This window comes from Periophthalmus magnuspinnatus, chromosome 24, assembly GCF_009829125.3.
Source record: "Periophthalmus magnuspinnatus isolate fPerMag1 chromosome 24, fPerMag1.2.pri, whole genome shotgun sequence".
In the NCBI taxonomy this organism is placed as follows: domain Eukaryota; kingdom Metazoa; phylum Chordata; class Actinopteri; order Gobiiformes; family Gobiidae; genus Periophthalmus; species Periophthalmus magnuspinnatus.
Window position 1 is genome coordinate 5,214,093 of NC_047149.1, and position 27,701 is coordinate 5,241,793.

The 27,701-nt window shown below is 38.1% G+C and overlaps 1 protein-coding gene across 2 annotated transcripts in view; it reads right to left on the bottom strand.

Annotated features, from left to right (window-relative positions):
• The window catches only part of LOC117393213 (protein eva-1 homolog A), a 113,672-nt gene that overhangs the window by 35,208 nt on the left and 50,763 nt on the right, over nucleotides 1-27,701 (bottom strand). Inside the window, exon 1 of one of the 2 annotated variants that reach the window (XM_033991000.2) lies at nucleotides 14,090-14,159. The exons of the other annotated variant lie outside the window; for it this stretch is intronic. The gene's annotated coding sequence lies outside the window, so the exon portion shown is untranslated. Of the gene's footprint in view, nucleotides 1-14,089; nucleotides 14,160-27,701 lie in introns of those variants that run through there. 2 annotated transcript variants of the gene reach the window in all.

Consider the following 27,701-nt stretch of genomic DNA (forward strand, 5'->3'; position numbering starts at 1 on the left):
ACCAGCACTAATATTTGAATCTGATGGGTCACAACAGCGGAATAAGACAAAAAAATCAAGCTCTAGTTCCATCCAGTTGATGAGAACCTCTACCCTGTCCACAAATGCTCACAGTGGAGACCTTCTGCACAACAACTAAATATTGTGTATTTTCACTAAAACAGACTGAAGTTTGTCTGTCGGCGTCGCCATGTTTGTTTTGGTTCATTTGGGCGCTTCACCTTTGGCTCCACCCACACCTCTCTGTGATTGGTCCACCTGCTGCTGGGCCAATTTGAACCTTACAGCAGGACTATGTCAAGATGGATTCTCCTGAGTTTGTGAACTTAAAGATATCCATCATCCAACACCTCCACAGCTACTACTACTACTACTAGGACTACTACAACAACCACTACTGTTAAAAGGTGTGACAAAACACACATTTCAAATTCAAACCCAAAAACAAATAATCAAATATAACGACTGAGAAAAAGCAGCACGTGTCTGCAACAACCTTCAACATGTGGTTACAACTTTTATATGTTTTCATCAATTTTTGCACCCTGTAATCTCTTTATGTTTAATTAAAGGATGCAATAAACCAAATGGGTTGTTTTTTGAAGTAAACGTAGTGATAGATGTTGGTATGGCCCACACATGTGTTCTACCATTTGCCTGTCTGAGTCTCGGGTTTGTTGGCTCGTAAAAAGTTGTTACGATTACTGCCCGTGTCATAAACCCAGCGGTAAACAAATTCATGTCAAAATGTGAGTTTAAGGACTTTGTATTACTGTGCAAGCTACGGTAGGATGAGCTGTGAAAGCAGAAGTGTTACTTTGAGAGAATGTACAGACATGGCAGTGTTCACAGCACTGTATGTAGCCGGTGCTCTTACCATTTATAAAAAACTACAATCACAGCTGAACCTAGACACAAACAGAACCTGCAACTAGTTCATTTTTAAGTGGTCCAAAGTTAGACTACACCAGGACCAAACCAGGTCTACCATGAGGCTAAACTGGGACTTAACCAGGACTAAATTAGTCTTAAACCAGGACACATCCAAGTTTTTATCATTCTCAAACCTACAGAATTCAAATTACTGACGATTCAGATCAGAGAGAGTCCTTTTAGTTTTAAACACACAGGATTTTAACACTGGAACTGGCAACACAAATGAGAGACTCATGTGAGGTTTATGTTTATGTGAGGCTCGCAGACATATAAGACCCTAAGTTAACATGTTAAGTGAGCGCCCCCATTGAAGAACTTAGCCCCCCATAGCTCCTCCAACTAAAAATGTCTAGCTCCGCCCCTGGTTACACTTTTTACCATTTAAAGCTATTTTTGAGTTGTCACAGTTTGGTTATATTTATGAAATTTTAAATTCAAAATCTTACATTTTGTTAATTTAATATATTGATGACTTTTTTTTAGAAATATGATTCACTTGATAGTTAATGTTCTTTCCATTTTGTCATGATTTAATTAATTTTTTTCTATTTACTTATTTGTTGATGAAAGCAAGTAGTAGTAGTAAGTGACACTTTTTTCATAATTCGACTGGGGTGTGACTTATACTCAGATGCGATTTATATGTGAAAATTATGTTTTTTTCCTCATTATTATGCATTTTTTGGCTGGTGCGACTTATACTCCAGTGCGACTTATAAATAATAGGGCCCGCTTTCATTTTTCCGTGTACCTTATGATTGGAAAAAATGTTTGGATATTGTAACATTTCTTTCTTACTTTTCCTCCTTCCCTCTGTCACCAATTCACTTCACAAATCTGGATTACGAGGGTGAGACTGGGTGAGGAGGTCGAGGTCGAGGACGAGGAGGGGAAGGGGCCCCCTTGGACCACTTGGACCATTAACGATTTCCACAGGACTCCAAAATTGTCCTCCAACACGCACTTACCGGACCATTTCCTTCATAATAACTGCTTATGTGTGTCTCTTCAGTTATGAATGGGTTTAATACAGACACTAGAAAAATATGTGGCGTGTAATTTAGTGATTATGAAGGAGCTGTGTGTGAATGGGACTGCGGGTAATGGGAGGCCTGGTTTCCATTGGCAACCATTCAAAAAAAAAAAAAAAAAGTTTGTTATTGCTTTAGTTGGCTTTTCCTCAGTAGCGTGTGTGTTAATGTGGACTAAAACAGGACTAAGATTACAACTATTCCAGGACTAAACAGTTCTGAACAAGGTCTAAACCAGGACTAAATCAGGTTGAAACTAAACCAGATCTGAATGAGGACAAATCCAGTTTTAAACCAGAACTTAACCGGGTCTAAACAAGTTATAAACCAAGTCTTAAAGGTCTGAAAAACATGGAAAACAGAACAAATTTTAAACAGTTTGCAGTGGTCCAAAGATAGACTACACCAGGATCAAACCAGGTCTACCATCAGGACTAAACCAAGACTAACTTAATCCTAAACCAGGTCTAAACTGAGAACTAACCCAAATGAAGTCTAGGATCAAACCAAGACAAAATCAGGACAAGATATAGGACAAAACCAGTTCTAAACCAGAACTTAACCACATCTAAACTAGTTATAAACTAAGCCTTAAAATCTTAAAAGAACTAGTTCATTTTAAGCAGTTTGCAGTGGTCCAAATTTAGACTAGAAAAGGACCAAACCAGGTCTACCCTCAAGACTAAACCAGGACTAAATCAGGTTGAAACTAAACCAAATCTGAACTAGGACAAATCTAGTTCTAAAACAGAACTTAACCAGGTCTAAACGAGTTATAAACCAAGTCTTAAAGGTCTTAAAAGTGTGGAAAACAGAACTAATCTTAAAAGGTTTGCAACAGTCCAAAGTTAGACAACAGCAGGAACAAACCATCAGGACTAAACCGGGACTTAACCAGGACTAAATGAAGTCTAGGATCAAACCAAGATGAAACCAGGACAAGGTATGAGACATGACCAGCGATTTGCAGTGGTCCAAATTTAAACTGGAACGGGTCCAAACCAGGTCTACTATCAGGACTAAACCGGGGCTTAACCAGGACTAAATCAGGTTGAAACTAAACCAGATCTGAACTAGGACGAATCCAGTTCTAAACTAGGACTTAACCAGGTCTAAATGAGTTATAAACCAAGTCTTAAAGGTCTTAAAAATATGAAAAATAGAACTAGTTTTAAGCAGTTTAAAGGTCCAAAGTTAGACTACACCAGGACCAAACCAGGTCTACCATCAGGACTAAACCAGGACTTAACCAGGACTAAATTAATCCTAAACCAGATCTAAACTGAGAACTAAACCAAATGAAGTCTAGGATCAAACCAGGACAAAGTATGGGGTTAAACCAAGTCTAAACCAGGTCTAAACCAGGACTAAAGCAGGACTAAAGCAGGATCAGTAGTGAATGGATCCAAAACTGCCCCAGGAATATATTTGATGAAGAAACCACTTAATTAAATTAAAGCTCAGTGTTTTCTTTTATAAATTTGAGTTCATTTGAGGACAGACTGAGCCGTGCCCTCCCCTCTGCACGAGTGACGCTGCCTCACACCCCTCTGCTCTGAGCACAGCGGGAACGGGCCAATGGAGAAGAGGTGCTGGAACAAGTACTCCATTTTATTATTTAAGTAAAAGGACAGATACTGGAGCGAATAAAACGTATTCGCTCCAGTATCTGCTCCAGTAAAAAAGTTGAAGAACATGAAAAATCTACGTAAGTCAAAGTATTAAAGCAAATAAAAAAGTAAAAGTATTCCATGCAATTTTTGAGATCTTATAAAGCTTCAAATGTAGTGATTTTGATAAAGATTTGTCCTGAATTTTGTTCAACAGAAAAAACTGAATCTTTTGGGGGTTTTTTTCCAGATTTTCTCGTTTTTATTTGTATATTTCTGTTGCTCAAATTAGGAATGTGTGAAAAATAAACCCTCAGTTTTTGTAACAGGTCTCATGTAATAATAAAAAAGAGATACAAAATTTTACTTTTCAATCCGGTTCAAAAATGTAGTGGAGTAGAAAGTACAGATACCTGCTTATGAATGTAGTGAAGTAAAAGTAAAAAGTATCCACTGTAAAATGTACTTAAGTAAAGTATAGGTAACATATTTTTTTACTTAAGTACAGTACTTTACTACTTTTTCTTCATTATGTTCCATCACTGCTGAAAAGGCAGCATCTTCTCTCAATAACTAAACCCGGAACTAAACCAGGACTACAAAGGGCCAAACCAAGTCTAAAGGTGTTTAGACCAGATGGTTGACATGGTTTGGTCCTGTTCTAGTCCTGGTTTAGTCCTGGTCTAGTTCTTGGCCTGGATGATGATTTCCTTCTGCTTGTTTCCATGGAAATGTTGTTCCTTTGACTATAATCTTTCACAGTATGGCACAAAATGTGTCTATCTCTATGGGGAATGTTCCAAAAATATGGTTTTAACTTTAGAATCATGCAGGTGCCGAAGAGTTCCACAGTGTTGCTTTAATTGTACAGTTGTTATAATGCCATTAACATACCGTCTCCAGATATACAACTCAAATTGTCAAAAATATGCTAATTTAAGGTTAGGATTAGTATTTGGTTCATGTGTATATTGTTGTCAGTTTTCTTTCTATAAACTACATCTTTACATTTATATATATTTTACTTCTACACAAAACAAATCTTGGTAAATTTCTGAATTGTGCGTAAGGTACCACCCACAGGCTAAAACGTGCTATCCGTACTATGTGAGAGTGATAGCATTTATCATAGCGTCAGTGTAGCGACATGCTAACAGTGTTTGGAGAACTTTGGTGGATTTTGACTTCGGCTGAACTCCATGACCTGTGGAATCCTTTCAAATCCAGGGATTTATGGGACAATATATCAGGGAGATGGGAGAGCAGACTTCCTACATACAAAAAGAAAGACAAATCAACAAGAATTTAGGCTACGTTGTTGGCATATTTTGAGAAAGAAGGATCCATACCTAATTTTTTCCCATGTATCTGAGCTAAATGTGTCTTGAGCCAGTACAGATATATTGTATAAGCAGATCTTGAGGTCAAATTACGTCCACTGCATGCCGTCTGCATCAAATTACAAAGTGTTTTATTGTCCGATAATCAAGAAGTGTGTGTTAGCATGCTAGCTGTTTCTTTACAGTCACGGCAAAACTCTGCACTGGGCTCTTAAAGTTGTTAAAGCACTTATAAACTCATCGTGGTGAATAATTTGGATGCTCAGAATGCATAAGGTAAAAGAGGAATAACTTTGGACCACTGCAAACTGTTTAAATGGTAAAAAGTGACATTTTTATACACCGCTTTTCCACGTTCAAGGCAGCAACCTTCATATATTTTTAAGGCACTAAAAGTCAGATACAGGATATTTAAAAATCAGAGTTTATCACTTTGAAGCTCCTAAAAAAACGCTAAAACACGACAACTATCAAACAGTTTCTGAAAAGTCATGGGAGAAGTACACAGTATTGCAGTATTGGGGTTCTTGTGGTCAAAGTAATGTAAAGAGGACCCATCCATATTACAGGGAGAACATGGGAGGAACCCGCTAGCAGATGCTAACCACCACACATCTGCTATGACTGCTAGCCTTTTTCACAAGCTAATATGGAGTCTGCGAGGCTGAGGATCACTGGGTAACTCGCAACACTACCTGATACGCAACACATGGCTAACGCTGCGATAAGCTAACTGATACATTCTAGATGAAAACGTACAAGTTTTTTCATAGACACAATTTAACTTCTGGTGGAGGATCTGCTGCCTGCTCGTTCGAAATAGTGCCATTACGCTTATCTATCTCCATCGCAGAGCAGCAGAAGATGCCACCAAGCCACATTACAGGTCAGATCTGTGAAGAGGCAGTAAGGCAAGTTTTATGAAACATTTAAAGCAGATGTATTGTGCTTGTATCTGCAGTAGTTATAATCTGTGACATCAGTGGATCAGTCTGTTACAATTTGCACGTTTTGAATCGCAATATTGATCTAAAACGACTTAATAAAAGATAAAAGTTTGCTGATTTAAATGTTAGAAAACTGAGGTGCCCAGTGGGAGCTCACGTCGCCGTAAACGTCATGACAACAAAGAGCTGGCAACTCCTCTGGATAGCTGCACATTACACTAGCAAGCAGCAGATTTTTTTCATTTGTACCAAAATTACTACACAGTGCTGCCGAATCCAGCGTATATCACAGATTAAGAAAATAAAATTGGAGAACGAAGAGCGTACAGAGCAGGGGTGTACCAGTGGCTGTGAAAATGGCGTCTTGACACATGCACGAATCACTCCAGGGGAAACAAATATAAAATGGCTAAAAGCTCTGAAAAGTCAATTTTGCAGAATAGGTCTGATTTAAAATGTGATTACCACAATATCAATCACGATGCATTGATATCGATAATGTAGTTTCTCATTGACGACACAGGCCTGAGGAGACACAGGGAGGGTACAGAGTTTGAAAAGACAAAAGGATCAGGATCAAATGAAAAGTGTCTGCAGAGGAAGCTAGGACTTAGCATTAGCTCAGAGCAGAGCGGTGCCGTGAGTGGACAGCAGATGCTTATTTGTCCAGGAGTTAACGGAAAAATCGCAAGAATTTCATATTTGAAGAAGAATTTTGTATATCAGTTTGAGCGAGCCAGACTTTCACTTTGTCTTTATAACGTTTCTGAATGAGTTTAGCATTTCTAGCTTAGACATCGATCATATTGACACACATCTGGCAGATTAACCATGGAGTTCAACACTGACAAGACAAGCTGACATTTCATTTTCCTGTTGACTCTATGAAAAATAGATACATAAGTAAATATCTTCAGCTTTGGCTAAATGTTTCCACAGTTGGTATTAAACTTATTTATCTCCATGGAGACAAACAGGTCAGATCTGTGGAGTGACAATCCCAATTTTATTTTGCATCATCTAAAACAAATGAAATAAAAATGTAATAAATAAAAATAAAATACCACAACTATAATTAAATACATGCAAAATAAGTTTAATGCCATACTATGGAACATCCCAGGCAAAGGAATAACCCTAGAGACAAGCAGGTTGCAGATTCTCCACCAGAAAATTTACATAGCATGTCTTTAATTTATAATGTAATTAAGAAACCCAAGAAATGATAGATATTTAGCTGAATTTAAGGTTTTCAATATGCAGTATAAGTACAGATAGTGGAGCAAAAATAAAAAAAAAAACTCAGACAAAAGTATCACATGAAAAATAATCTACTTAAGTAAAAGTGTTAAAGTACTTGTTTAAAAATGTACTTAAAGGGTAAAAAGTAAAACAATTTTGCACAGAGTTTAAAATAATAAAGACAAATACTTTTATTTTTCAGTCCACTTCAAAAATGTAGTAGAGTAGAAAGTAAAGATACTGCTCTCAAATGTTGTGAAGTAAAAGTAAAAAAGTATCCACTGTAAAATTTACTTAAGTACAGATATCAATTCTTTTTGTTTTTTGTTTTTACTACAGTGCTTTTACTACTTGTACTTCATTATGTTCTAGCACAGATTGCTACATAGCTGGTTAGCCTCTGTTGTACCTTTAAACCGCCTTTATGGGGGACATGAATAGGAAATGTACACATAAGAACTACACAAATATGACACAGAGAGAGGCTAAGCTAATCTCATCTGATCAGCCTCATCCTGATGACTACAAACACTACATCATGTTGCCAAATATTCTCTCAAATATCTGCAAAACAAACCCAACTTGCACTCTTCACCTCATCCATAACTGAAATCCAGGGTGCTGAGTTGCAATAATAATAATCATTTAGCATGACATCACTTTGAGCCAATCCAGAGACGGTGGGCGGGGCTTGTTCGCTTTTTGCTCGGGGCTTGTATGTTCTGCTCCTCTCTCCCAAAACCACACACTAATTCATAAATGACTAACAAAGAGTCCCTTGTGGTTTGGGGGGGAGGAGACGGCCGACGCTAGGGGCTAACGGAGACACTAGCGGCTAACGGAGACACTAGCTAGTGCGGAGTGTGCGATTCCCCAATTTGAGTCACAACCGAATTTGCGTCAAAGTTTGATCTGCACGCACCCAGATGCTTTTGCAAAAAATGTTGTTCGCTTACTACGGCAACACATACAAGGACAAACTACGTGTAAAATGCTGTCAATGTCTTTTACGTTTTACACATGTTTATTTTAAAATAAATATGAGATGAGTGCTTGATTTTAGTGTAGTATTTTAAGTGCATTTAACAGGTTTTCAGATTTTTCTCATTTTGACTTGGTTTGGTGGATAGTACCTGAAGTCAATAGTCACTTTGTTGAGGAAAATGTGAGAGAAAAAGTACAAAAACAACACAGTAACAATTTACACGCATGGAACACACTTTTCTGACAAATTAAACATTGATTTAACAAAGCAAAGGTGTTATAATGTATTTTATTTGTCTAATCATAACTATTGTGTAATAGGCTCTGTGCACAACAGCGCCCGACACCCTCACTGTTCGCATCACTATTTCATGTCCAATTTTATCTCTATGAGGTTTTCACAGTCAGACTAAAATGAATAAATATTTAAAGATGAGGCAGGGACAGAGAGCTGTGTGTGGATGTCACTGACAACATGTTAAACACGACACAAATAAAATGAATACTTCACCAGAGGACACAAAGAGACATGTTTGTTTTGCAATGCTAATGCTAATGCTAATTTTGAGGCATAATAAATATTAAAACTGCTCCACAAACTGAAGTATTGTACAAATAGAAATAGTTGGGTAGTCTTTATTTTAATTAATTTGAAATGTAATGGGTTGTTAATTTTATGTTTTTCCACTTTTAATAAAAGTGACTGTTAGCTTTGAGACACGGTGAGTTAGCTAGCGTGCTCCTGTGCACAGAGCCTATTTAGTCATATTTTAGATATGCTTTGTTTAGTTTATGGTTGCTAGGTAACAGAACTGGAATTATCTCTACGTATGTCATATCTGCTGCCCGTGTCCAACCAGGAAGTAAAAGTAAATAAACTTCACCAAAATTTGAAAAACTAGAAAAGATTTTTTTTGGTCAAATCAAAAATTTTAGTAGAGCGAGTAATCTAGCCTGTCATATCCACTTTGATATGTTTGGTATTTGTAATTTTATAATCTCTTAGTAAAAGAAAATGTTATGAACTATTCTTTGCAAACTCTTTAAATTAAATAAAACCAATGCTTTAACTGATGGTAGTAAAATATTGAAGCTAACGACTAGCATGACTGACACAAATACGGTAGGCTAAATGACTCAAATTGGGGCTAAAAGCTAACACTGAGAGGGAGAGGTAGGTGTTAGCCCAAACACATGCACAGAAGCCGGGGAACAGTCGGTGCATTTGAAACGTGGTTGTGAGTGCTGCTTTGTGTGTGTTCTGGAGGTGTGGTGACGGCACGCTCGCTCGGAATGTGGGTTTGAAGCTTAAAGCCAGAGCAACAGGTAAACAGTGATGTCATAGAGCAGTCCCAAGAGGGTATGAGTTAAGGCTTCACGCAGTAGAAAAACAAACAAAACAAAAACATGCAATTTTTGATTACCGCTATTCTGTGGTATTTCACCAAAGAAAGAGTAAAAGAAAGTACATCACTCCCCAAAATTAAAATGACTTAACTGTAACACATAACATATTTAGATCTCCATGTTAGCTTTTATTGTATTCAGCCCAAAACAACGTATTTCACCTGTTTTATAAGTTTCAGTTTTTGTTTTTGATGTTCTGAGTCCTCCTCCCTTTGCTCTCCGCACTAAGTCACTCCCCCTTCAGAGTGTGCGTCATGTTAATGAAACTACAGCACATCACATCAGGTTTGTCAGGTTTGTGTATAGTTTTGTATCATGTTTTTGCATATTTATGGAGAAATATTGCGTGGAAGTATGAATGATGTAGGCTTGTGGGTGGAGCCTTGTACAGAATCTTACAGCTAACCGTAAGAAGGGTTTGAATAGGGCCCGGAGAGATCGCTAGATTACTCAAACATGCATGGATGACATATAAAATCTCTTCAGGCATGTTTTTGATGAAGGAACAACATTATAACACAGTGGAACGCTCCAACAAGTCCATTTTGCACAATACCCCCGCTTTAAATGGAGCGCTTGTGTTCACTGCTGGTCACATGTTTGACAGCGAGATGCAGATATCAGTGGCAGCTCGTCTTTGGTCGTGTGACGGTTTGATCTTTGTCCCTGACCATCTGAAATATTTCACTACATTTCAAATCCAGCTCATTCACTCACCAAATGTAAGCAGTTAAATGAACATATAAAACCCCTTTTCTTTTCACTATTAGAATGATGGCTTGTTTACTCTCTATTTTCAATTACATAGCCACAGTACACAGAGGAGAGGATCCTGGTTTAGTCCTGGTTTTTGTTCTGGTTCACTTCTGCTTTAGTCGTGTTCTAGTCGTGGTTTAGTCCTTGTTTTAGAAGTGTTTTAGTCCTGGTTTAGTTCTTGTTTAGTCCTGTTTTATATGCTGCACAGGCCTAGTAACAGCATGCAAACAGTACAGCAGAGGGTACACAGAGCAGAGGGTTTCAAACTGAGGGGCGCTAACATATAGACCAGACTAAAACCTGGACTAAACCATGATTTAACCTGGACTAAATCAGGAAAAAAAAGGACTTAACCAGAATAAGCCAGGAATTAACCAAGAATAAGCCAGGACTTCCACAGGATTTAACCAGGACTAAACCGGGACTTAACCTGACCTAAGCCAGGACTAAACCAATTCTAAACCAGGACTTAATCAGGACTAAACCAGAACTCATAATAGTCCTCATTTATCCAGACTATAGGGACACAGTTGCATAAGAGTAAATAAAAGTGCCATTGTTGTGGTAGAATATATTCTCAGAACAGAGAAGTTCTCATCAGCTCATGAACACAAGTATTTACAGTGAAAACAATGGCCCTGGAAACTTGTGTCATCAGAATCCAACTTAGCATTTAGACAAACTCTTTGTCTAATAAAATAAATACAGAAAACATACAACTGTATGACTTAAAATAAAACCACGATTTTCAAATGGAATCAACTTTTCAGATTGAATATGAGTAGCCGTCAGACTAAACAAAATGTTGGTGTATTATGGCTACAAGCCACAATACATTCTTGTGCTCTTTGGCAACACACCACACCCGCATTACCAGCCTCACTGTGACTGACATTGAACTATTACTCCTGTAAAACATGTCAACCCCAAAACCAGCACCAAATAAACACTCACCCAGAACTCAACCAGAACTAAACCAGGACTGAACCAGTAAAGGACACATATTAAGCAAAACATTTTGAAATTTTAAAGTTATATCATTTCCTCATCAAAAACATAAGAAGTTGCATCATGCATTATTCACACTGGTTTTATTCATCCTGTTTACAAGGCTCAGTAATCACTCTGTTTCAGTTTCCCCGAATTGTTGTGTCACATGTAAAAAAGTTTTTACATGCACAAATTAAACCTAGACATGTTCTCAACATTTGTGCTGTCAAATTATGGTCAAGTTACTTAAATCGCTAGCTTTTGTTGTTTTTCTTTGCCAATTCCCACTATGTTTTCTATAAATAACAATTATCTTAAGGAACAACCATGAAATAAAACAAATAAAGCCTTTATCCCATGTGAATGCCGTGCTAATAGAGCCATGTGTTTGTTGTGAACACAGTTTGACTGCAGAATGAGTCCGGTGATGGTTTATGAACTCAAAAACAGTGCAGAAAAAAATCTGAATTTTTATCTATGATGCAACTAAACAGGCAAAATGCAATGCTTTTTTGGATTTAGATTAATGAAACAAGCATGAATGAAGCAAAATACATCTCCAGGTATGTTTTTGAGGAGGGAACAAGCAGCGTAACATTGTTAAAAGGTACAAAAAAGAAAATCAGGATAATGTGTAATAATAGACTAATTCTAAAACGTGAAATACCAAAGCAAAGGTACTCAAAACATGTTTACAAGCCAAGAACAGGACTAAAACAGGACTAACGCAGGACTGAATCAGGACTAAACCCGGTCTAAACCAGGACTAGGACCAGGAACTAAAACAGGACTAAAATGGGACTAAACCAGAATTAAAGCAGGAATAGAACAGGACTTAACCAGGACTAAAACAGGACTAAACCAGGACTAAAACAAGACACCTTAGTTTAGATCTAGATTAGACCTGCTTTAGACCAGACATAGTCCTGACTGGCTCTGGTTTTAAACTTGAAATCTTTGTCATATTCATGGTCTAAACTGTGCCCTGGTTAGTCCTAGTTTAGAACAGTTTTAAACCCTGTGGAGTCCTGGTTCAGACCTTTTTTAGTCCTGGTTTAGACCTAATTCAGTCCTGGTACACTCATTTGCGTAATATGTGTTCTTTAAATTCTAAAACTTGAAATACCAAAGCAAAGTTACTCCAGAGCCTGTTTAAAGGTCTGGAACAGTGCACATAATGCCTGTGTCCTTCAAGTGAAATGATCTGATCCAAGCCAAAGATTGTGAGGATGCCAGGTCTAAGCAAAACATTTAGCAGATTTAAATAATCCATTGGCCTGGGTGAATTCAGACGTGTTGCAGAAAAATCCAAACATAGAATGATCTCACCTCCAGCTGAACAAGAGAGACCCTGAAACTGCACCAGCTCATAGAAAAGAATTACTCTACAGGTCCAGTGTACAGAAACACCACACACAAGACTGAAACAGGACTAAACCAGGACTGAAACAGGACTAAACCAGGACTGAATCAGGACTGAACCAGGACTGAATCAGGACTTAACCAGGACTAAACCAGGACTTAACCAGGACTAAACCAGGACTAAACAAGAACTAATTTAGAACTAAAGAAGAACTAAAACAGGGCTAAACCTGGACTAAGACAGGACTATATCTTAAATCTAGATTAGACCTACTTTAAACAGGATATTGTTCTATAGACTCTGGCTTAGGCTCGGTTTAGTCTTTGTCATGGTTTAAATTGTGTCCTGGTTAGTTCTCGTTTAGAACAGTTTTGGCCCTGTGGAGTCCTGGTTCAGATGTGTTTTAGTCCTGGTTTGATCCTAATTCAGTCCTGGTTTAGTTCTCTTGGAGACCTCTTGATTCTGTCCTTTTCTGCCCTGCTCTGCCCTGCCTTAGACTTGGTTTAGTCCTGTTTTAGTCCTATTTTTTTCTTTTTAAAAACCAGTTTAAATCCTGGTTTCGTCTTGGTTTAGTCCAAATTTAGTCCACAGTCTGAGACCCATTACCCACAGAACCTCTTGATAACAAAACTCAGAAGATGATACAACACTTGCACACACGTGGAAATGAAAATCTTCCTTTCAAATCCACTCTCCTCCGACTTCACTCCTCTCTTTCTCTGCAACAACCTCACATGAATCCATTCTCCAAAAATCCACTCAAAATGAAAATGAGTTTTAGTCCTGTTTTAGTCCTGCTTTAGTCCCGGTCTAGTCCTGTTTTGATCCTGTTTTAACCCTCAGTCCTGGTTTAGTCCTAGTTTACTTCTGGTTTAGTACTGATTTAGTCTTAGTTTAGTCATGGTTTAGTACTAATTTAGTCCTAGTTTAGTCCTGTTTAAATCCTGGTTTAGTCCTGGTTTCGTCCTTGTTTAGTCCTGTTTAAATCCTGATTTAGACCTGGTTTAGTCCTTGTTTAGTCCTGTTTAAATCCTGGTTTAGACCTGGTTTATTCCTGGTTTAGTTCTGGTTTAGTTTTGGTTTAGTAATGATTTAGTCCAGGTTTAGTCCTGGTTGATACTGATTTAGTCCTGATTTTGTTGGTTTAGTCCTTGTTTAGTCCCAGTATATTCCTGGTTCAGTCCTTGTTTAGTCCTGGTTTAGTCCTGCTTTAGTCCTGGTTCAGTCCTTGTTTAGTCCTGGTTTAGTCCTGCTTTAGTCCTGGTTCAGTCCTTGTTTAGTCCTGCTTTAGTCCTGGTTCAGTCCTTGTTTAGTCCTGGTTTAGTCCTGCTTTAGTCCTGGTTTAGTCCTGCTTTAGTCCTGGTTTAGTCCTGGTTTAGTCCTGGTTTAGTCCTGTTTTAATCCTGCTCTAATCCAAGTTTAGTCCTGGTTTAATCCACACAACCACTTGACAACAAACCCCATAAGACGTTATGCCACTTACAAACACATGTTGAAATGAAAATCTTCTCTAAGTTGTCCACTCCCCCTCGTTCTCTGCATGAAACAAAACCTCACCAATCGTTGGGCCAAAACAGCTCCAAAAATCCACCAAAATCAGGTTTAGGTCCCTTTAAGAAATCCCTCCGGCCGCTTCCAGTTCCTGCGCGTAAAGTCACTTTGTGTGGGGACTGTGTTTGTAGTCGTTCCCTCGGCGTAGGCAGGAGTGAAAGTTAAAGGCAGCGATAGACAACTGGAATGTGACAGGAGCGTGGGGCGAGCGAGAGAGGCGGTGAGATAGGGAGAGAGAGGGAGCGAGAAAGAGAGAGAGGGAGGAGGGAGGGGGTTGTCTCGTGTCCACCTACAAGGAGGGAGAGGGGGTGAAAAAGATGCAAAACAAAAAAGTCTACTGAGAATCAAGTAGTCCTGAGTTGGTCCACATCTGGTTCTAGTGCTTAAGATAGTTTTAGACCTGGTTTAGACCCTTTTTATTTTACGTCTATGGGGGCACTAACGCCTAAAACATAACATATTTCGATCATCGCATTAGCTTTTAGCATTTTGAAAACAATAAATTCATCGAAAACACTGTATTAACATGTTCAATAAATTTCACTTTAGTTTTTGTCGCTTTGAAACTCCCATCTCTTTGCTCTCTGTGCTAAATCACTCCACCTTCAGAGCGTTATCACAACACAATCAGCGTACATCCCGCTAATGAAACTACTGCACATCACATCAGGTTTGGGAAGTTGCTGTGTACAGTTTTGTATCATGTTTTTGTAAATTTATGGAGAATTGTCGTGTGGGAGCATGGGTGATGTAGACTTGTGGGCGGAGCTTTGAACAGAGTCGTACAGCTAACCATAAGGAGGGTTCGAAAAGGGCCCAGGAGAGATGGAAAATTGCCCAAACATGCATGGATGACATCTTCAGGCACGTTTTTGATGATGGAACAAAAATCGATTTTGCAGAATACACGATCTTTTATTTCATACATAGGCTGTTTACAGTAAAATCTTGATTAAACCTGTCAGAACAGATATAGTCCTGTTAAGTTTAGTCCATCTTCAGACATGGTTTTACTGTAGCATGTTTACATTTGTTTAAGTGGAGTGGATGGAGTGAATGTGGAGAAGAGGAATAGAAAAGACAGAAAAAGGGAGATGAAAAACTGAACTGAGACCCAGTGTAGTCCTGCATTCGTCCAAGTTTTACACCCTGTGGAATCCTGGTTGTGACGTGTTTTAGTCCTGGTTTAGACGTAATTTAGCCCTGGATTAGTCCTGTTTCAGTCCTTGTTTAGTGCTGTTTCACTCTTGTTTCAGTCCTAGTTCAGTCCTGGCTTAGTCCTGGTTTAGTCCTGGTTTAGTCCCGTTTTAGTCCTGTTTCAGTCCTATTTCAGTCCTGGTTCAGTCCTGGTTTAGTCCAGGTTTAATCCTAGTTTATTCCTTTTTCAGTCCCGTTTCAGTCCTGGTTCAGTCCTGGTTCAGTCCTGGTTCAGTCCTGGTTCAGTCCCGTTTCAGTCCAGGTTCAGTCGTGGTTTAGTCCAGGTTTAATCCTAGTTTAGTCCTGTTTCAGTCCTATTTCAGTGTTGCTTCAGTCCTAGTTTAGTCCGGGTTTAATCCTAGTTCAGTCCTGTTTCAGTCCTGTTTCAGTCCTGGTTCAGTCCTGGTTTAGTCCAGGTTTAATCCTAGTTCAGTCCTGTTTCAGTCCTATTTCAGTCTGGTTCAGTCCTGTTTCAGTGCTGTTTTAGTCCTGGTTCAGTCCTGGTTCAGTCCTGTTTCAGTGCTGTTTCAGTCCTGGTTTAGCCCTGGTTTAGTTAGTCCAGGTTCAGTCATGATTGTTGTACCTTTTTAAATCAGTAAGACCACAGACTACATACTGCCCGTTTAAAATCCACTATTATTTACTATTAGACTAAGGGCAATTTTTACTTATGACGTAACACTTCACCAGTTTCAATGGTTATAATTAGTTACAATGTACATTTATGCATTGCACAAATAGGGCACTTTTACTACTACTGCCACTACTATTACTACTATAAATCATTGCAAAAACATTATATACATTATCATTATTACAACAAGTACGACCACTGACACTGACACTACTATTACTAATATTGTATTTTCCGGACTATAAGTCGCACCTTTATTCATAGTTTGGCTGGGGGTGTTCGGCTGGGGGATGCAACTTATACTCAGATGTGATTTATATGTGAAATATATGTTTTTTCTTCATTATTATGCATTTTTTGGCTGGTGCGACTAATACTCAGGTGCAATTTATACTTTGGGAAATACGGTACTTCTACTTCTAAAACTATCAATACTACAGCCACATTGTTCTTTCCATGACTGTTTATTTGTGTGTGATGCAGTATTCTATTAGCCCTAGTGCTCTCCTGCAGATTTCCAGACCCCCCACCCCCTCTCTCCACCCTCCTCCTCCTCCTCCTCTCTCTGTGCTCACTTCAGAACAGGAGAAAACTGAAACCACTGCAGACTGGAAAGCATTAACACAACCCCCATCCACGACCCGCATTTACACAACCCAACTACAGGACAACTCACCTAAACAAGAGACATGTTTGACCAGTCTGATAGTTAAAAGGTCCATGTCGTCTTAAACTGAGTCTGAGAATATGGACCAGTGGATTCACTCTGCCACTGCATCCAACAGATCAGTGTGTGGATGTGAAACAACTTTCTCCAACTAAACTCAGACAAGACTGAAGTCATAATATTTGGCCACAGAAACATAGAGAAAGTGTCAGCAGTCACCTCCAGTCTCTCTCTCTAAAACCTCCAAATCAGGCTAGAAATCTAGAGGTAATAATGGACTTGAACTTTAACAGCCACAAATCAAAAACATCTGCAGCTTTTTACCATCTAAAAACATTACAAAAATCAAAGGTAAACTGTCAAAACCAGACTTAGAGAGACTTATCCCTACATTTGTCTCCTGTAGGTTAGACGACTGTAACGTCCTACTCACTGGCCTCTCCAAATGAGCCTTAAGACAGAACAGTACATCCAGAACACTGCTGCTCAGTTCCTGACTAGAACCAGGAAGTACTTCACACATGTGTCCTGTGCTCAGGTCTCTGGCTCCTGTGGCTCAGAGAATAGACTTTAAAGCAGCTCTGCTTCAAGATGTGAGACAGGCCTGTACTTTGACAATGTTTAAATCCAGGTTCAAACAGTTCTGTTTAGCTGTGTATATGACTGAAAGGGTTTTATTCTGCACTCTGCTCTTTTAATTTTGATGATTATTTATGTTTTATTTGCTTGTATAGTGATTTTAATGTCTGTCTTAATCTGTAAAGCACTTTGAATTACCTTACCAATTGTGCTATACAAATAAACTTGCCTTGTCTTGCCTTGTTGTAAATAATTATGACTGGTCATTAAATTGCACTTTTCTACCTATTCTGTCTATTCAGTGGGTCCTCAACCCACACACCCATTCACACACACATTCACACACACATTACATCTGTATTCAATGAAAGATGTTTTTGGTTGACTAATGCTGCCGTTAATTTGTTCGACCAAAAAGGTGGCGTGGCAAAAACTCTCAAAACTATCATGTATCTCTATGTATCTGACCCAAACTGCACTCACAAGACTACAACAACAGGACGAGTTCATGCAAAAACTACTATTATGCAGAAAAAAGTACAAAGAAATAATGTAAATGTAAAAGGCTAATTTAACTCACTTAGCCAAGTTAGTGTCTCCTCTCTGCTCTTGCTATATATACTTCCCTATAATCTAAAATTTTTAAAATTTTAAAATTAGTCGACTAACACACCACAAACGATTGATGGACTAAACGCCAAGGACGGCTAAACTGGGCAGCACCAGCAGAACTAAAGGGGAGCGTGAAGGGGGAGGAGGGGCAGGGTCTGGGGGTGTAAGGCACACTGTGATTGGTCTAACAGGTATCCACATTTCAAACTCCGCCCCTGCAGCCACATGTTTGCAATCATAAACATCGAGATATAAACAGTACAGTCTTTTGTGATGTCACCAACTACAGAAAACTTGCAGTATAAATGATATAGTAAAATAATATTAAAACACCACATACGTCGCTTAGTGGTAGAAGAAGTTTTCGATTTAAGAGTTTAGTTCCACTTTAAAGTCCCTGCTCCAGTGGTGAAAGGTAATGAAGTACAAGTAGTAAAGTACTGTATTTAAGTAGAATTTCTCAGTATCTGTACTTTACTTAAGTACATTTTACAGTGGATACTTTTTACTTTTACTTCACTACATTTGAGAGCAGTATCTGTACTTTCTGCTCCACTACATTTTTGAACTGCACGGAAAAGTAAAAAGTACTTTTCATATGATGTGAGGAGTTATTTTTACCAAGTTCGTGGAAACATCCTGACTAAAGTTTTCAAGTTCAAGCCTCGACCTTGAGCAAAACAAAAATAAAAACAGAAAAATCATGACAAAAGTTAAGAAACTGATTCGTATTGCTACTGTGACCAAAATATGTCTCTTGTCTTTTTAATCAATATCACAACATTGAACACTTTAACAAATTATCAACTCTTGAGTGAAATACTTTTACTTTTTACTCTTAAAGTAGATTTTTAAACTGGTATTCAAATACTTTTACTTAAGTAGATTTTTTCATGTGATACTTTTGCTTTTTGCCACTGTATCTGTACTTTTACTTGAGTGACTTTTTACCTTTGTAGCTGTACTTTTACTTGAGTAACTTCTTTACCTCTGTATCTGTACTTTTACTTGAGTAACTTCTTTACCTCTGTATCTGTACTTTTACTTGAGTAACTTTTTTACCTCTGTATCTGTACTTTTACTTGAGTAACCTTTACCTCTGTATCTGTACTTTTACTTGAGTAACTTCTACCTCTGTATCTGTACTTTTACTTGAGTAACTTCTACCTCTGTATCTGTACTTTTACTTGAGTAACTTCTACCTCTGTATCTGTACTTTTACTTGAGTAACTTTTTTACCTCTGTATCTGTACTTTTACTTGAGTAACTTCTACCTCTGTATTTGTACTTTTACTTGAGTCACTTTTACCTCTGTATCTGTACTTTTACTTGAGTAACTTCTACCTCTGTATCTGTACTTTTACTTGAGTAACTTTTACCTCTGTATCTGTACTTTTGCTTGAGTAACTTTTTTACCTCTGTATCTGTACTTTTAGTCGAGTAACTTTTTACCTCTGTATCTGTACTTTTACTTGCGTAACTTTTACCTCTGTATCTGTACTTTACTTGAGTATCTTTTACCTCTGTATCTGTACTTTTACTTGAGTAACTTTTATCTCTGTATCTGGACTTTTACTTGAGTAACTTCTACCTCTGTATCTGTACTTTTACTTGAGTAACTTTTACCTCTGTATCTGTACTTTTACTTGAGTAGCTGCCATGCTCCTACACCGAGGCTCATTATGATCATGACATCTGTCCATTAGAACTGACAGGGACATACAAAAAAGTCAAAACAATATACTTTTACATATTATTATAAATGTGACCAGGCCAGAGCGCAGGGGAGCGAGGGTCAGGAGGAGGTTCTGGCCCATTCTGTGTACATTTCGTCCTCTAAAATAGTTTCGCTATAGTTTTGTTGGAGTTTGTTGTGTAACTGTCAGTCTGCAGATGTGTGGACCTGGTTTATGTTTAATATCTGTGTAACTCCTGGGCCAATCCACATAAAACAAAAACTGACACAAAGTTCATCATCTTCTCTGTCTGTATAAATAAACAAATATCTTCAAGAAGTAGTGTGATTATTCAACCGCAAAGACGTGATTACCGTCAGCTGAAAGAACTTTAAATGAGAGATATTAATATGACAAGTTTGTGTAGCCGATCCCAAACAAGAAATATTTGTGGATCAGAAGTTTGGATATTTCTTTCAAAAACAGTGATCCTCACATAGAGTTATTTATTATTATGTTATATAAACTCTCTCTAGGCCGTACTATAAGCGCTGAATCAACTTATCGTCCCATATATGAAACTGGAACAATATATTTTGGGCCTCAGTGTTGATCGTGAGTACGTTTTCTTTGGGGAGATTTGGGGTATTTTTGTTGAAATATGATCAGATTTGAGCTGTAGACGGGTGAATAAGCCCCTTTTATGGCTAACTATAAGTACATTCTGCTAGCTCATGTCTTTTAACGAAACTGTCTATTTAAATTAGTGGCATAAAGTAGTTTCAATATTATCGTTAAATGCTCTGTTCCACTTTGTGATGTCATGAAGTGGTAGTTTTCAAGTTAACAGCTCCTTTTTAGCTTTTCTTCTATAGAAATTGGCAATTCCAGGGCTGGAGTTTAAAAATACAGTGGAGCACTTCCTGTATTACAAATAGTAAAATATTGACCCTTGCGCTTGTCACTGCTGCACACCGCACACAAGTCCTGGCTCCTCCCCTCCGTCTCTGTGGGTTTTTTTTGGATTTTGTTTTTTTGGGGGGGGGGCATTACTCTTACCTTTAATTACCGCAGTAGTAATGTTTTTTAGAGTGTGATGTTATCTACGGTGCACAGCCTTATATGGGCATTAACTCCAGCGCCCGCGGCTACGCTAATCCCGGCTAGCATCGCGGGGTCAGGTGGGGTCAGGAGCCAGGCGCGGGGTTGACTATGTGTGGACTGTGTTTGAATTTGCAGTTTAACATTACACGGGGCTGTGGAGGTCTCAAACTGGGACATGCTATTGGTTTCTGCTGCCTTCGCTGTAAAAAAGAAACATCTATGACTAGAATTTATCTCATTTGAGTCATTTTGTTGAGTTTGGATTCAATTAAAGTGATACAATGTAACTTTCTGGAAGCGAAAGTCAACTACATGATTCAGTGGAAATGGAAAGTTATAGCAATACTTCGAAACATTTTATACCAGTCTGTATTCAAGATTATAGCCAAAGGAATGATATTTCCATGGCAACAAGCAAGATAAGGTCCCGCTCCAGTCCGTATAAGAGTCAGGTTTGTGGAGATGCAAGCCCGTTTACATAAGGACACATGTTTTTGTATAGATTTCAGTGCAATAAAAACATTCAAACATCTCCAGACATGCTTTTATTATAGTTTGTTTAAAGTTGAGTTCTCCAGCTTTAACTTTAATGCCATACTGTGGAACATTCTCGGACCAACACATTTAAGAGATGAACAAATAAATGCTACTCCAAAAAGAAAAAGAAAGAATAATCATTTACGGGTTGGTTTAAGGACATTTTTACTAGTTGATTGTGACAGTGGGTTATGTCATGAATGAATGGGACAGCCTTAACAGAGCTTCAGAAAGTGAAAAGAATATGGATTTGACTAAAAAGTTACATACTGGAGCTTTAATAATCGATTGGGCATTTCAATTATAAATAAAAAATAATACTAAAAATACAAAAACATTGTATAATAAAGGTTCTATGGTTCCTACACAGCTGTTTATTTGACCTTTGACCTTTAAATCTGCTGTAGTGTTCACCCAATGTTGTGCTTGGATTTGACTTGGATATGATTTTTCTGTGGATCTGCACTTGTGTGTGTGTGTGTGTGTGTGTGTGTGTGTGTGCTTAGCAGAGAGAGAGAGACAGCAAGAGAGAGAAAGACAGAGAGAAAGAGACAATGAGAGAGATACAGTGAGAGAGAGAAAGAGAGAGAGAAAGAGAGAGAGACGGTGAGAGAGAGAAAAAGAGAAGACAGTGAGAGAACGAGAGAAAGAGAGAGAGAAAGAGAGAGAAAGAGACAGTGAGAGAGAGAAAGAGAGAGCGAGACAGTGAGAGAAAGAGAGAGAGACAGTGAGAGAGAGAAAGAGAGAGACAGTGAGAGAGAGACAGTGAGAGAGAAAGAGAGAGAGAGACAGTGAGAGAGAAAAAGAGAGAGACAGTGAGAGAGAGAGAAAGAGAGTGAGGGAGACAGAGAGAGAGAGAGTGTGAGAGAGAGAATTAGAGAGAAAGAGAGCGAGAGAGACAGAGAGAGAGAAAGAGAGAGAGAGTGTGAAAGAGAGAATTAGAGAAAGACATAGAGAGACAGAGAGAGAGAGAAAAAGGTGCATGCAGTGGCTCACAGACAGTGCGGCTCTTTGATCCTGTGTTTTTGACTGATACATGTCACCTGTGTTTTTGTGATTATTTTTTGAGTTAACACGATAACACATCAACGTGCCCAGCCCTAATTTTAAGTGGAGGTTACTCAGATATAATAATGGAATATGAGAAAAAAAAAAAACGTCACAGTTTTTTGAGTTCATTCCCAGGGCAGTGTTTATTATTATTAGCAGGTTTTAAATGTGATTTTTAACAGTGTTATTACTGTATAGATGTGGCACTTAAGTCTGGTGTGAAATGTCTTTATATGGAAGTGCTGCTGCTCGTGGTAATAAAGTTATATTGAAGCCATATTGAATTTCACTTAAAAAGGGGGTTAGAGCTGGGGTATACGCACATTTTGGGGCCATGGAATAACACTTTGGGAATACACTGGGAATTTGATCATTGGTATTCTGGATAAACCAGATGATAAGGCTGATCTGAGACTTAAACAGCCCATGTTACACTATTTTCTGATCGATGTTCTAATGTTTCCTCATCACAAACAGACCTGGAGACATGTTTTGTTTCATTCCCACATGTTCAACACACAAACCCAGAAAATTTTGGCTGAGTTCTTCTCTCAAACAGAAAACACTCTGTTCCCCCTTGTGATGTCATCATGTGGTAATACAGGAAGTGCTCCACTGTGTTTTTAAACTCCACACACCTTCACTAGAATCATTTGGATCATTTCAGCTCTAGAAGTGCCAATCTCTGCAGAACTAAAGGTAAAAAGTAGCTGTTGAAAACATGAAAACTATACCACTTAATGACATCACAAGGTGGGACAGAGGATTTTGAGCTTTGGAGATACAGACAGATTAATAATGCAGAGTTATTCAATTATGCAAATGAAACAAAACACAACTCCAGATCTGTTTGGGAGGAAGTAACAGTATTTTCAGAAAAAAACTGACCTGTTTTTCCTTTGCTAGTCTCTGATCTTACTTCCTGGTTGGACATGGGTAGAATGTGATATGACATAATTCTTTAACTGTTACCTAGCAACTATGGAAACAAAAAACAAAGCTTGTCTAATTTACACAATAGTTATCGACCAAAAAAAAAAAAAAGCCACAACATCTTAATTTTACAAAGTGAATATTAAAGCTGCCTACATGAGTTCACTGTGTGTAGCTTGTCACAGTTTGAATGGAGTTTTGTATGTAGTGGTTTTTGAACGTGGAGCTGTTTTAGTAAACACGATATAAAAAGTATACAAAATATCCAAGGAACATCGGAGAAGCTGCTGCATCACTACGGTAACTCATTTGACACAGTCAGAATACTTTTCAGTTTAGCGTAAAACCTGCATTTACATCTACATTAATTTATCTACAACAGAAAATATGAACATGAAACTGAAACTTCTGATGATGTGTGACACCTGAGCTCTACTGATGACACAGACAGAGAGATTCCTTTAAAACTCAGTACTGCTTTAAAGCTACAGTGTGTGTCTTTTTGGATGAGGGCTTCCTCTTGCTTGTTTCCATGGAGATACTGCATCTTTGCCTATAATCTTCTGCAGTATGGCATAAAAAACAGGACTAAACCAGGACTAAACCAGTACTTTATGAAGACATTTGGCTCACTGGAACAATCGTCTTGACATCATAAAATGGAACAATAAAATGATGTTCTACAGTATGACATTAAACTTATTTGCTCGCCTCTCCACAGATCTGTTCTTTCAATTTTAAGGCCATACACACTGGGCATTCACATTCAAAATAGATTGGCCAAGTTCAATTTATTCTCGTGATGGCATCCCCCTGCTTGTTTCCATGGAGATAGACAAGTTTAATGCAATACGTGAAACATTATAGAAAAATGGGTAAAAAACAAGAGGAAGTTACAGAATGCATCTTTAAAGAGCTGGCATTATGTTAAATCGATGTTTTCAAAGTTGTTCCCTCATTAAAAACATGCCTGAAGAAGTTTTAGATGTCACCCATGCATGTTTGAGTAATCTAGTGATCTCTTCTGGGCCCTATTCAAACCCTCCTTACGGTTCGCTGTAAGATTCTGTCCAAGGCTCCGCCCACAAGCCTACATCACCCATGCCCCCACACGACAATTCTCCATAAATATACAAAAACCTGATGTGATGTGCAGTAGTTTTATTAGCGGGACATAGCAAATTGTGCTGTGATAGCGCTCTGAAGGTGGAGTGACTTTGTATAGGGAACATCAAAAAATGAAAGGAAAACTTATAAAACATGCTAATATATTGTTTTAAAAAAAATACCCCCTCTTTAAGACAAAAGAGAAAACACACAGAACACATCGCGATCGTAGAGTTTCCGAGCGCTGAGCAGATGACATTAGCAGAGATGGGAGTGTGTTTTTGTTTCCCTGCTCAAAAACAGATCAATCTCTGGACCGATTATAACCCAACCATGTGTAAGAAGGGCTTTCCACTCGGGGTTAACCTCAGAATATCCACACGGACTCTGGATAACGACTCAACTGATAGCGGTCGACATGGTAACGCAATTAGAATGTTATGACCATTCAAGTATAGCGCAGTTAGCATTGTAGCATAATAACAGTCTATGTGTACATTTCATTCTATTGTTTTTTCTCATGCTTCTTGAAACCAGGAAGTGCTCTTTTGTGTTTTTAAAGAAGACAAATACTTTTTGTAATATTTAGTAGGACTATTAAAGGTGCAGTATCTGATCTTTAGCATCTTTACAGTGGTCCAAAGTTATTTCTCACTTAACTTATGCATTCTGAGCATCCTAGTTATTCACAGGGATGAGTTTATAAGCACTTTTCACAACTTTCAGAACCCAGAGTTTTGCCATCCACTGCATAAAACTACTAGCATGCTAACAGCACACCACAGTTTCATCCTGGTTTGTGCGAGACAAAACGCTTTGACCCTATGAGCTGCTATTGCAATATATCTGTACTAGGGTTGTCAAAGGTAACTAATACTAACTAATTGATACTAAGCCTAATATCGAAACTACATACTCATTTGAGCAGGAATCGATACTAAAAAGTATTGAGTCTATTCCTTAGTATCAAAATCAAGGTTGAAATTTTAGTACCGTGACAACACTAGAACATATGACTATTCACAAATATATATTGTAGTTTCTAATAATACAGTCTATATGTACATTTTATTGCATGCGTTTTGATAAGTCTTCATGATACCGGGAATTGCTCCTCTGTGTTTTTAAAGAAGACATATTATACTTTTCTCTTATATTTAGTATTAAAGACACTATACATGATCTATTCCCCTTTTGGGTATTTGGGCTGAATGTGCCTTGCCCCAGTACAGATAGGTTATATACAGCACAACTTTAGGTCAAAACAAGTCCACTGTGTGCTGTCTGTCCAAGAATCAGCATGTGCTCGGTTAGCATGCTAGTTGTTATTTGCTTTACCATAATGGCAAAATTCTGCTCTGGTCTCTGAGAGTTATGAAAAGCACTTAAAAACTTATCGCTGTGAAAAAGGTTCTGAGGAATAACTTTGGACAACTTCAAACCATGTAAAATTAACTAGTTGTTTTTCATGTTTTTAAGACAGTAACAATCAGGTACTGTGCCTTTAATAATAATAATAATAATAATAATAATAATAATAATAATAATAATAATAATAATCATAATATGTGAAAAGAGTCCTGTATTTGGCCTGATGAAGTGGTTGTGGGTTCTATTCCCAAACAGAGAGTGGGCACTTCCTCCTCTGGGACTGGCTGTTTTTGAACCATGACAGAGGAGAGAGTGCTGGAGCTATGCCTACCATTAAGTGCAACGCTATCCCAAAAAAGCGCCCTGTCCCTGGGGCTGTGTGCGGACAGGACGGTGAGGGGAGGGTGAGGGTGTGAGGGGAGGGTGAAGGGAGAGTCTCAGTACTTTGTTAACTCCTCAATGAAGTAGTTCCTCAGCCTAAATTGTTCAAATCGTGTTCATTGTGACTGCGTTCATGCTTTATTAAGGCTACTTAAAGGTGCACTATGTAACTTTCTGGAGGTGGCACGTCTCCATGGACCACTCCCCCTATTGGTCAGCCTCAGCACTGCGATGAGTGAGTGACAGCGACAGGTGGATTTAACCAATTGCAATGAAGTGTAAACTTTCAGAAGCAGAACCATGTTATAGAACAGTCTCCTTGGCAATAGATAGGTCTTATGTCAACAAAATGGTGGCTGGCGAAAAAGTTACATACTGTGACTTTAAGATGCAGTTAAGTGTTGCCATACATTCATTCAAAAATCAACAAAAGACCAATTTGTATTTACACTTATTTCTTCATATTTTGAGCACATTTCAGAACTGCAAGTCTATAGATTTCATGGGGCAAATGAGTCAGATTTCTGTCTTGTTTACATAAGTGACCACTAATAGACCAACACTACATGCTTAGCTAATTGCTGCTAAGCTAAATGACCTTATAAAAATCCAGACTGCAGTAGGTCTCCTGGAGTAATTAAGTGTGTACTAACAATGCCACTATTTTAACAGCGCTCTCATAAAACAGCATTTAACCAGAGCAACTTTGACATTTAGCTGACTATAAATGTGCACATGGGGCCAACCAGCCACTAGGGGGCCCAACAAATGATATAAACTGGGGTTGTGCGACTGCTGATGTGTCATTTTTCCAAAAAGATTCATAGTTCATAGTTGTAATATGTGTAGTTAGTTAGTAAATAAATAAAATAAATACATACTTTCTGCTTTCTGATTGGATACTACATATAAACTACTATTGTTAAAAGACTCTAAATTCATATATTATGTGAGCTCCCACACTGAAGGCCTTAGTACCTCCTTAGCTCCTCCCACCAAAAATGCCTGGCACCCTGTTTCTGTGTAAAAAGAGATGTTTGTGTCTCAATGCTAACGCTAATGCTAATTTTGAGACATAAAACATATTAAAACAACACCACAAACTTAAATATTCTGCATATATAAAAACAATCGGGTAGTCTTTTCTTTAACCTATTTAAATTTTAACAGGTTGCTTATTTCATATTTACACTTTTAATAAAATTTAGCATTAGCTTTGAGACACAAAGAGTTAGCTAGCGTGCAAGTTACTTAATCTGAATGTTAACTTTCATTTTTATTAAACCTTTTTCGTACGTAATATGAATCATGGTGGAAATCTTTAAAATACCTGCGTATGTTTCTCTGAATGGCACAATTATAACAATTATTAAAGAGGAGCTATTTTACTTTTATGGGGTATTAACTGCTAACACATAACATATTTACATCACACAGTTACCTTTTATTTTGAAAATGCTATAGTCACGGAAAACAAAGTACTTACATGTTTTATAAGTTTCAGTTTTGTTTTTGACGCTCTTGAGTCTCCCCTCCCTTTGCTCTCTGCGCTAAGTCACTCCCCCTTCAGAGCGCTATCACAACACAATCAGTGTGCATCGTGCTAATGAAACTACTGCACATTTGGATCAGGTTTGCCATGCTGTAGTGCACAGTTTTGTATCATGTTTTTGTATATTTATGGAGAGTTGTCGTG